Source organism: Salvelinus fontinalis, chromosome 4 (genome assembly GCF_029448725.1).
Source record: "Salvelinus fontinalis isolate EN_2023a chromosome 4, ASM2944872v1, whole genome shotgun sequence".
NCBI lineage: Eukaryota > Metazoa > Chordata > Actinopteri > Salmoniformes > Salmonidae > Salvelinus > Salvelinus fontinalis.
The window spans coordinates 965,445-977,692 of record NC_074668.1 but is presented as its reverse complement, the minus strand read 5'-3'; the positions used below and the strand labels follow the sequence as shown (position 1 = coordinate 977,692).

At 40.4% G+C, this 12,248-nt stretch overlaps 1 protein-coding gene across 2 annotated transcripts in view; it reads right to left on the bottom strand.

The window, feature by feature from the left end:
* ddr2l (discoidin domain receptor family, member 2, like) overlaps positions 1–3,472 on the bottom strand; it is a 55,372-nt gene extending 51,900 nt beyond the window's left edge. The window contains exon 1 of one of the 2 annotated variants that reach the window (XM_055918560.1): positions 3,271–3,472. The gene's annotated coding sequence lies outside the window, so the exon portion shown is untranslated. The remainder of the gene's footprint in view (positions 1–3,270) is intronic. The other variant, XM_055918559.1, reaches the window with a different exon arrangement.
* Positions 3,473–12,248: the final 8,776 nt, after the last annotated feature.

Here is a 12,248-nt window from a genome sequence, read left to right as displayed (position 1 = left end):
ATTAGTCACATTAAACACCTTAGTCTGCTTATCTTAACCGGTGTACGGTCAAAATCAAAGTAAGCATATGCCGATTAAAATGCATGGTTTTCTGAGGAATCTTTCTAATTATTAGGACATGTAAACATCTTAATCGGCGTCCCAGCGGTGTATTTCACCTGCGCTTGTGCCAGCACCTCTAGTGCAAGTCTCCCTCTTGGTATTGAGAGAAAGCCAAGAGTGTGCAAAGCTGTCAAGGCAAAGGGTGACTACTTTGAAGAATCTAAAATCTAAAATATTATTTAGATTTTTTTAACACTTTTTTGGTTACTACATGATTCCATATGTGTTATTTCATCGTTTTGATGTCTTCACTATTATTGTACAATATAGAATATAGTCAAAATAAAGAATAAACCTTTGAATGAGTAGGTGTCCAAACTTTTAACTGGTATTGTATACAGTTGAAGTCCGAAGTTTACATACCCCTTAGCCAAATACATTTAAACTCAGTTTTTCACAACTCCTGACATTTAATCCCCAAAATTCCTTGTTTTAGGTCAGTTAGGATCACGACTTTATTTTAAGAATGTGAAATGTCAGAATAATAGCAGAGAGAATTATTTATTTCAGCTTTTATTTTTTTCATCACATTCCCAGTTGGTCAGAAATGTACATACACTCAATTAGTATTTGGTAGCATTGACTTTAAATTGTTTAACTTGGGTCAAACGTTTTGGGTAGCCTTCCACAAGCTTCCCACAATAAGTTGGGTGAATATTGCTTTTTGCTTTTTCAGTTCTGCCCACAGATTTTCTATAGGATTGAGGTCAGGGCTTTGTGATGGCCACTCCAATACCTTGACTTTGTTGTCCTTAAGCCATTTTGCAACAACTTTGGAAGTATGCTTGGGGTCATTGTCCATTTGGAAGACCCATTTGCGTCCAAGCTTTAACTTCCTGACTGATGTCTTGAGATGTTGCTTCAATATATCCACAAAATGTTCCTACCTCGTGATGCCATCTATTTTGTGAAGTGCACCAGTCCCTCCTGCAGCAAAGCACCCCCACAAAATGATGCTGCCACCCCCGTGCTTCACGGTTGGGATGGTGTTCTTCAGCTTGTGTTCAGCTTGTGTTCAGCTTGTGGTGTTCTTCCCCCTTTCTCCTCCAATCATAACGATGGTTATTATGGCCAAACAGTTCTATTTTTGTTTCATCAGGCGAGAGGACATTTCTCCAAAAAGTACGATCTTTGTCCCCATGTGCAGTTGCAAACCGTAGTCTGGCTTTTTTATGGCGGTTTTGGAGCAGTGGCTTCTTCCTTGCTGAGCGGCCTTTCAGGTTATGTCGATATAGGACTCATTTCACTGTGGATATAGATACTTTTGTACCTGTTTCCTCCAGTGTCTTCACAAGGTCCTTTGCTGTTGTTCTGGGATTGATTTGTACTTTCGCACCAAAGTACGTTCATCTCTAGGAGACAGAACACGTCTTCTTCCTGAGCGGTATGAAGGCTGCGTGGTCCCATGGTGTTTATACTTGCGTAATATTGTTTGTACAGATGAACGTGGTATGGTCCCATGGTGTTTATACTTGCGTAATATTGTTTATACAGATGAACGTGGTTCCTTCAGGCGTTTGGAAATTGCTCCCAAGGATGAATCAGACTTGTGGAGGTCTACAATGTTTTTTCTGAGGTCTTGGCTGATTTATTTTTCTTTTCCCATGATGTCAAGCAAAGAGGCACTGAGTTTGAAGGTAGGCCTTGAAATACATCCACAGGTACACCTCTAATTGACTCAAATTATGTCAATTAGCCTATCAGAAGCTTCTAAAGCCATGACATAATTTTCTGGAATTTTCCAAGCTGTTTAAAGGCACAGTCAACTTAGTGTATGTAAACTTCTGACCCACTGAAATTGTGATACAGTGAATTATAAGTGAAATAATCTGTCTGTAAACAATTGTTGGAAAAATGACTTGTGTCATGCACAAAGTAGATGTCCTAACCGACTTGCCAAAACTATAGTTTGTTAACAAGAAATTTGTGGAGTGGTTGAAAAACGAGTTTCAATGACTCCAACCTAAGTGAATGTAAAATTCCGACCTCAACTGTATGTACATAATTTTTACTCATCTACCAATAGGTGCCCTTCTCTGCGGACATTACAAAACCTCCCTGGTGTTTGTGGTTGAATCTGTGTTTGAAATTCAGATAATTGTACAGAGATACAGCGATGACGTAAACATTCATAAATCATGTTAAACACTATTACTGCACACAGAGTTAATTCATGCAACTTATTATGTGGCTTGTTTTGCAAACTCCTGAACTTATTTAGGTTTGCCATACTTATTGACTCAAGACATTTCAGCTTTTGATTTTTAATTAATTTGTAGAAATGTCTAAAATCATAACTCCACTTTGACATTATGGGGTATTGTGTCTAGGCCAGTGACAAACAATCTCCTTTTAATACATTTTTGATTCAGGTTGTAACACAACTAAATGAGGAACAACACATTGGCCCATTTTTTTCTCAAGGCCTTCAGTTTGGAGACATGTTGGCTATAACCAAGCATAATGCACGCGCAGCGGTTAGAAGAAAATGACTTGTATGATTTCAACTATTTTATTGTCAGTGGCCTTATCTCTGCGGTCCCGTAATTACATACCAGTCTACTCTTCAGAAGCAGTCTGTGAAATGTTTAAATCACCAAAAGAAACAGCCTACTTAAACAAGTTCATTGCATTTGGATAACCAAACGTAAGATAAAACTACAGCAGGGTACCCCAACTAGCCCACGGGTGATTTTGTTTGGCCCCCAAGTTGTTTTGTTGTTGACATAAAACACTGTAAAAACACCAGCAAATCAGCTCAAAGTGATTTAAATTTTGGAAATGTGTTCCAAAGTATTCCCACGCAGAATAGAGAGATAGATGTGATCGTATACATATGTAAGCAAGGTTTAAAATGATTATGTTTGGGCGGTTAACCTCCCCCCCAAAAGAAAAAGAAAGACAAAAAGCATTATAGGCCTAAACGATTACAATATATGTTCGATATCCTTATAACTCTGTTGTCATAATCAATAACGTAATCAACAGTCCGTCTACAACAGTGAGTTTTAACGTTTGAGAGGTCCTAGGACGAGCGTAAACATTTCTCACTCCGAGTTCGTTTGGTAATCGCAACAAAGACTCCAACATAAACAGCCATGGGATAACTTTTATCTGTTCCAGGCAAATTCAACTTGTTTCTTTGTACCGACAACATTATCAATTTACCTGATTTGAGTTATTGACGGGATCCAGACAATAGACTTTCTCAGCTCGACTGGCCTTCGGACACGCTTGTTGATTAAAATTTCCGGATCATTATCGCAAAAAAAGTGGATGATTCTCGGTGTATTACAATGGATCGGAGAATCAGCACACAAGGAAAAAAAGTTTCAATGTAATTTTTACATCACATCCCGCTTCCGGCCCATAGAGGGAGAAGGAGGTGCGACTATGGGCGCAACATGGGCTCATGCGCACGATCATGATTTGGGACATTTGTCTAGGCTATATGACTCCTGTTCCGTTAGGCACTGGAGCACGCATTTTAAGCCAAATTCACGTGATAAATGTAGGCCTAACCGAAGCCTATACTAATCAAGGTTCAGGCCAGTTTCCCTAAATTCCCTGAAATCAGTGATGGCTCTGATGTCATCCCATAATATAGGATAGGGTTTAAAGCGTTTCTAACTGACCTTCTAATCTAGAATAGCCTTAATCATAATCCCTAATCCTCCAATAACAACACAGAGAGACTTTTCAAAATTACTCTGTCCAGGCAACCAACCTACAGACGTAGGACCTTAATTTAATAATTTAATTTAAGCAGGAAACGCAAATGTGTGATGTATCTAAGTTTTAAAAAAGCTTCTGAAGTTTGCAATTTCCACTTTAAAATTTCAGATTTGTATGAACCCCATTCAAACATTTCCATTAATTATAATCTACATAATAATTCACATTTCCTGTGGCTGGAGGATTATTTTCCTGCTGTAGCAAACTGGCTCATATTAAATTAAGATCCTACACCTGTACTGTATAGGCCCACTCTGAGTGTCCAGAAACCCCACATCCAGGCTAGGCCAGCTGTCCAATAAAATCCTATTCATCATCATCAGTGCACCTTGTCAGGGTTTAATTGGAATTGCCCTCTAACATTGCATTTAATTTAAATTCAGAGTTTACCCCAAGATAGCAGTGCTGGAAATTCTTAATCGCTTTTCTCAATGAATAACCCCAACCAACAATACACATTACATTGTGAGTGAAGGTTATTGAACACAGTCTCAAGAACTTTAGTGATGGAGCCTATAGGAGAGGGAGATTTTGTTGCAACCCCCATTTCAAAAACGTTCCTTCCTGCATTGGCACCCTACCAGAATGCAATCATACGACTAGAGTAGACAACATGAGTTATCTGGAACACAATAAGTGATTTCTTTCATTGCCAAATGCAACTATTTTGATGTGAGGTTGTCCCCTAAATCTGCTTAGATTAGTGCGGATCTATGATCAGGTCTCCCCTGTTCATGTAATCATATTCATTATGATCTAAAAGGTGAAACTGATCCTAGATCAGTACTCATACTCTGAGATGCTCCATGTATATATAGGCCCTGGTAAACAAAAAATACTTTTCAGAAGTGTCGCGTCCACTTTGAACAGCAGAGGACAGCATAACCTAACACTAAAGGAGATTCAAACTCCGTCCCCCATGAAGTGTTTTTCCACGTCCACTCCCACATCTCCACATGCCGAGTCATGAGGTTTCCCCTCCGGGGTGATGTAATAACCATCTCCACATGGTTTTTGTTGTTGATTGGTTCCCCTAAAAACGCACAGGGCCTAGAAGATGGAAACACCCAGCACTGAGTGGATGAATACAGTACAAAACATCTCTAGTAAACAGTGCTATGCATTTCTATTCACTGAGGCCACAAGAGCAAAAGATAGACATTTTGTCCGTCGTCTTGCTGGGGGATCAACACTGAACCGTTCAGGGGAAGGAATATGCCTGTTTGATGTCCTGTTATGTATTATGATCTGAATCCTACATTGAATAAATGTTGCCCCTAGAACTAATAATGATTACAATATTGAAATCAATAATTGGCTTTATCTTTACAGGCCTGTACCAAACAGATTGGACTCCAAGGTGGTAACAAAGCAGTAACAAGGTGGTAACAAAGCAGTAACAAGGTGGTAACAAGGTGGTAACAAGGTGGTAACAAGGTGGTAACAGGGTGGTAACAAGGTGGTAACAAGGCGGTAACAAGGTGGTAACAAGGTGGTAACAAAGCAGTAACAAGGTGGTAACAAGGTGGTAACAAAGCAGTAACAAGGTGGTAACAAGGTGGTAACAAGGTGGTAACAAGGCGGTAACAAGGCGGTAACAGGGTGGTAACACGGTGGTAACAAGGTGGTAACAAGGTGGTAACAAGGTGGTAACAAGGTGGTAACAAGGTGGTAACAGGGTGGTAACAAGGTGGTAACAAGGTGGTAACAAGGTGGTAACAGGGTGGTAACACGGTGGTAACAAGGTGGTAACAAGGTGGTAACAGGGTGGTAACAGGGTGGTAACACGGTGGTAACAAGGTGGTAACAGGGTGGTAACAAGGTGGTAACAAGGTGGTAACAGGGTGGTAACACGGTGGTAACAAGGTGGTAACAGGGTGGTAACAAGGTGGTAACAAGGTGGTAACAGGGTGGTAACAAGGTGGTAACAAGGTGGTAACAAGGTGGTAACAAGGTGGTAACAGGTTGGTAACAGGGTATTAAAGGGGTAGTTCACCCAAATGACAGAATGTTGGTTTCTGGACCCTGTAAGCAGGCTAAGATAGACAGCAATCATTGCTTTGGTTTTGTTTACCTGGCCACTGTCTCCAAAATGTTCACTTTTTAGCATTTGTGTCCCAAAAAAACAATGCAAGTCAATACCCCGATAAGAATTTTTCATTTTTCATGTCCAAATCATCCAAATGTGTCCTAAATTGATTGTAGTGTAGCTCAATATAGCTACTTAAAGATGATTTGGGCATGAAACGTGAAAACTGCTCATATGTAAATAACAGATAAGTACAATCTTAAATCAGACTGTAAAATAAACAGTTTATTATTAATAATATCAAATTCAAAACAGCATTACTCATGATCCTTTCATCAGTTTAGCAGAAAGTATGACATTACCAGGATGACAAAATTGACGTTATGCGGATTACGTGAGGATAGAGGTTCATTGCTACTAGATTGTAGCAAGAAACCTAGTAATGTCAGATTTCGAGTCATTTACATGGAACTTCCTATGAGTTACATCATAGTATTACATCACTAACTGGCTTCTGTTGCCACAGTGTAAAATGTAGATCAGATTAGGCCTACACAGCAGCAGTCAGCAGTCAGTTGGTGAACTAATATAATTAGTCATATTTCATAGGGATTTTCAGTTCAATTTATCGTGATACAGTATTACTGTCCATTCCTAATAATTCAAAGGGCAATATCTGAGGTATATTCTGTCTTTTATCATATATTCTGACAAATCAGAGCACAGTCCAGGAAGGAAAGACATTCTGCCTATCACGTTATGATCAGAACATTTGTGGTAGTAGAGCGTAGATCTAGAGCTGAAATCTAGCATCGTGGAAAATCATGCACACTCTGATCACTTGCAGTTTTTGGGGCGTCCCAGCTCTCTCAATGTGATTCCTTCAGCTGTCATATTTACTTTCTGGAGTAGATAACAATGGATAATGAGGGATAATGGTGGATAGCGGTGGATAAAGGTGGTGTCTAATGCATTCTCAGCTGTATCCCTCCTAGTTGAACACAGGCCTACTACGGGCCACTGTTGACCACATGGTCTTCAGCACAACCTCTCTTGATGTCGAGGTGTTATGTTATTTGTTACCTGGCATGATGACTCCTTGTTGTCCCCAGTCCACCTGGCCGTGCTGCTGCTCCAGTTTCAACTGTTCTGCCTGCGGCTATGGAACCCTGACCTGTTCACTGTGATTACTATTATTTGACCATGCTGGTCATTTATGAACATTTGAACATCTTGGCCATGTTCTTTTATCATCTCCACCCGGCACAGCCAGAAGAGGACTTGCCACCCCTCATAGCCCGGTTCCTCTCTAGGTTTCTTCCTAGGTTTTGGACTTTCTAGGGAGTTTTTCCTAGCCACCGTGCTTCTACACCTGCATTGCTTGCTGTTTGGGGTTTTAGGCTGGGTTTCTGTACAGCACTTTGATATATCAGCTGATGTAAGAAGGGTTATGTAAACACATTTGATTTGATTTATTTGATCGTTCCAGATGATTGAATTGTTGTGAGTTCACCATTTGGACCATTTAGTAGGTCTAGGTTAGAGTTAGGCTACTACCAGACAACGTACATTATAAGTTCCCATGTCCTTTGCCATTCTAAGTTAACATAACCTGTGCCATTATAAGTTAACATAACCTGTGCCATTCTAAGTTAACATAACCTGTGCCATTCTAAGTTAACATAACCTGTGCCATTCTAAGTTAACATAACCTTTGGAGATCTTTTTACTGAGAAGACTGTGTGAGCGTGGCACACATGCCAATCATTGTTGAGCACATCCTTTCATAATAATATGTGATGGAATGTAGAAAGAGGAAGTGCTCTGACTTCTAAAGTTGCTGTTGGTCACAGGCAGACTATAGTCCCCTGCACAGCTTTCCCATTAGGCTGGGCTGGGTGTGTTCATGAGGGAGTGTTTTCATAAAGAATGATACAATGACATGAGTGATAGGGAGCGATGAGAAAGTCTTGCATCGATACTGAACTTCTCACTGGAGGCCAAATTTCTTTGACTGACTTACAAACTAAAAGGTTTAGTCACGTCTCAAACAATTTCAAGAACGAATATCAGAAATGTCAAGAAGCAAGAATTGACAGATTTTGTATTTTATTATCTGATTGACACACCTTTGGCATAACATTTTCTTCAGTCATTCAACCAACTATTGTTATTGCCTTTAATAAAATATGAACATAGCATTCTCACACTACCATTATACATACCATTTTGTTCATACCATAATGAAGTACCATACAGGAACCAGTACAACAGGGATTTTCTAGCTTACAAGACCATTTTTTACAAACCCATTTTTTACCAGACCATTTTTTACCAGACCATTTTTTACAAGGCCATTTTCTACAAGGCCATTTTTTACAAGGCCATTTTTTACAAGGCCATTTTTTACCAGACCATTTTTTACAAGGCCATTTTTTACAAGGCCATTTTTTACCAAACCATTTTTTACAAGGCCATTTTTTACCAGGCCATTTTTTACAAGGCCATTTTTTACAAGGCCATTTTTTACAAGGCCATTTTTTACCAGACCATTTTTTTCTCAACAATTTTATTGTTATTATAATTATATATATATTTTTTAAAGTCACTTTGCACAACTTTACATAAGTCCTGTTGACTAAAGATGGACCAGACCATCTGGCCTGTCTGTCCCTGCTGTCCAATATAAACAACAGTCCAACATCAGGGATGGTGTTCTGGTAAATACCATAATCAAACAAACAGGCTTAACTAAACTTGATGCTGTAGGCTACCGTGTTACCTAGGGTTACCGTTACTGTCGGCAGTAGGCTACCGTGTTACCTAGGGTTACCGTTACTGTCTGCAGTAGGCTACCGTGTTACCTAGGGTTACCGTTACTGTCTGCAGTAGGCTACCGTGTTACCTAGGGTCACCGTTACTGTCTGCAGTAGGCTACCGTGTTACCTAGGTTACCGTTACTGTCGGCAGTAGGCTACCGTGTTACCTAGGGTCACCGTTACTGTCTGCAGTAGGCTACCGTGTTACCTAGGGTCACCGTTACGGTCTGCAGTAGGCTACCGTGTTACCTAGGGTCACCGTTACTGTCTGCAGTAGGCTACCGTGTTACCTAGGGTCACCGTTACTGTCTGCAGTAGGCTACCGTGTTACCTAGGGTCACCGTTACTGTCTGCAGTACGCTACCGTGTTACCTAGGGTCACCGTTACTGTCTGCAGTAGGCTACCGTGTTACCTAGGGTCAACGTTACTGTTTGCAGTAGGCTACAGTGTTACCTAGGGTCACCGTTACTGTCTGCAGTAGGCTACCGTGTTACCTAGGGTCACCGTTACTGTCTGCAGTAGGCTACAGTGTTACCTAGGGTCACCGTTCTGTCTGCAGTAGGCTACCGTGTTACCTAGGGTCACCGTTACTGTCTGCAGTAGGCTACCGTGTTACCTAGGGTCACCGTTACGGTCTGCAGTAGGCTACCGTGTTACCTAGGGTCACCGTTGCTGTCTGCAGTAGGCTACCGTGTTACCTAGGGTCACCGTTACTGTCTGCAGTAGGCTACCGTGTTACCTAGGGTCACCGTTACTGTCTGCAGTAGGCTACCGTGTTATCTAGGGTCACCGTTACTGTCTGCAGTAGGCTACCGTGTTACCTAGGGTCACCGTTACTGTCTGCAGTAGGCTACCGTGTTACGTAGGGTCACCGTTACGGTCTGCAGTAGGCTACCGTGTTACCTAGGGTCACCGTTACTGTCTGCAGTAGGCTACCGTGTTACCTAGGGTCACCGTTACTGTCTGCATGTCTCCCCATGGTGGTCAAATGCATCATTAATGTTGAATGTTTTAAAATGTGACAAAACAAAATTTGTGTAAAAGACCCTGCTGTATATTATAGTGTAACAGACATCACCCTGCTGTGTATTATAGTGTAACAGACATCATACTGCTGTGTATTATAATGTAACAGACATCACACTGCTGTGTATTATAGTGTAACAGACATCACACTGCTGTGTATTATAATGTAACAGACATCACACTGCTGTGTATTATAATGTAACAGACATCACACTGCTGTGTATTATAGTGTAACAGACATCACACTGCTGTGTATTATAGTGTAACAGACATCACACTGCTGTGTATTATAGTGTAACAGACATCACACTGCTGTGTATTATAGTGTAACAGACATCACACTGCTGTGTATTATAATGTAACAGACATCACACTGCTGTGTATTATAATGTAACAGACATCACACTGCTGTGTATTATAATGTAACAGACATCACACTGCTGTGTATTATAGTGTAACAGACATCACACTGCTGTGTATTATAATGTAACAGACAACACACTGCTGTGTATTATAATGTAACAGACAACACACTGCTGTGTATTATAGTGTAACAGACATCACACTGCTGTGTATTATAGTGTAACAGACATCATACTGCTTTCTTACCAGTACCACTTCCTCCCTGACCAGATTTAACTAAGACTGGATCTCAAAACCTCTGTTTTGCAAACTCACGTGCCGCTTGACAAATCCTTATCTAGCTATGCCACCGAAAATCTGGCAATTTGTTTGAAACTTTAAGATGATTCATTTCCTATTTGAATGATCTGAGTAATCATATAATGAATCCTCTGAGAATTAGTGTATATATATATATATATATATATATATATATATATATATATATATATATATATATATATATTCTCTTTTTACACTAGGATTATGACACTCACACTCAAAAATACATGACATTGTGAGAATGTATGATCATTATCAGTCTCCAAAGAACTTTGCATTTCTGCCCATGTTGTGCAAAACGACATAGACATCTCTCCACTAATCTCTCTGCACACACACACTCCCTTTATGCAAGTTGAGACACTTCTTCTCAGATACCTTACACCCTCCCTCCTGGGAAACTTTTCTGTTAATCGGCTTCCTCTCCCTGCTGCCTCTCAACCCCCCCCCCCACTCTGTTGTAACTCCTCTCTTTCTCTCGAGTTTCTCTACAATGGACCGCCCTGAATCCTTTGTATTCTGGCGAGGAGTGAGTCACAGCGTTGGAATGCCAGTTGATTTGAATGAGAGGGTTAATGGTGTGGAGGAGAGTCGGGAAAAAGAGGGGGCAGTCCTGTCTGTATAAGATTTCTCACGCAACAGGAAGCAACGCAGGGAGTTTCCGTAATCAACGACCTCTCTTCCCCCATGTAAAGATGTGGGCAGCAAGCCACAGCTTCCGATGGGCCAACTGCCTCTCTGTAACAGCTGGAACACTGACATGTCCATATTACGGTTTTGGTGGTCAATTCGAATTGAAGTCAGTCAATTCACGAAGTGATTTTAACTTAAAATTCCAAACTGGAAAAAACGTTTAAAATAAATCGCTTCTCCTTTTCAGTTTATTGAGAAATCATTGAAAATAAATGTATTTTGACTAACTTAAATTTGAATTGACCAGAATCGTGCACCACCCATGACCCAGTTACTGTTGCAGTAACTTTAACTGTATCTGTCTCACACACATTTAGGAAACCTGAGATTTAAAAAAATATAACTACTAATGAAGGTTCCGCACTCAAAAAGATGTAGCATAAAGTTTACTCCATTTTTCTATAAATTATTTTCCCTGCATCGGGAAAGCATGCACAGATATTTAGCTTAATAACTGCCTACAGAAGGCTCAACAAATGTCCATAAAAACCCTTCTTTGTGGTGGGCCGGCACGTACGTGTGTGTGTGCGTGTGTGCGTACGTACGTGCGTACGTGTGTGTGTGCTCATAATGAGACAGGATATCAAACATAAACAGAGAGGTTTTGTACACTCTCTTTTTAGGACTTGACCATCAAACGATGTCCCCGGTATTAGTAAGAGTAGTGGTGGGATAAAAGGCCTTCGAGTTAACAGAGGACACCACTCAGCATGTCACACAGTCAGCAGGGGGCTTCAATGGCTTTCTTATGTAATGTTTAGCCTTGCAGTTCTAATATATCCGACTGTAGTAAACCCAGACAGCAAAAGCAAGGGATCAAGAGGGAAAAGTGATTCAACATGCAACCTTTACTTCATTAAACAGATTTAAAAGTGTTGTTATGTGGTTATAATCACAGTGCTATACTTTTTTTCAGAACGGATATTCCCTTTTTAAGCTTCTGCTTTTACGTAAAAAAACAACAACATTAAGTTGTTTACATAAACACAGTGATTGAGTTTAGATACACAGAACACCCACACATACACAGAACACTCACAGATACACAGAACACTCACACATACACAGAACACTCACACATACACATACACAGAACACTCACACTCACACATACACAGAACACTCACACATACACATACACAGAGCACTCACACATACA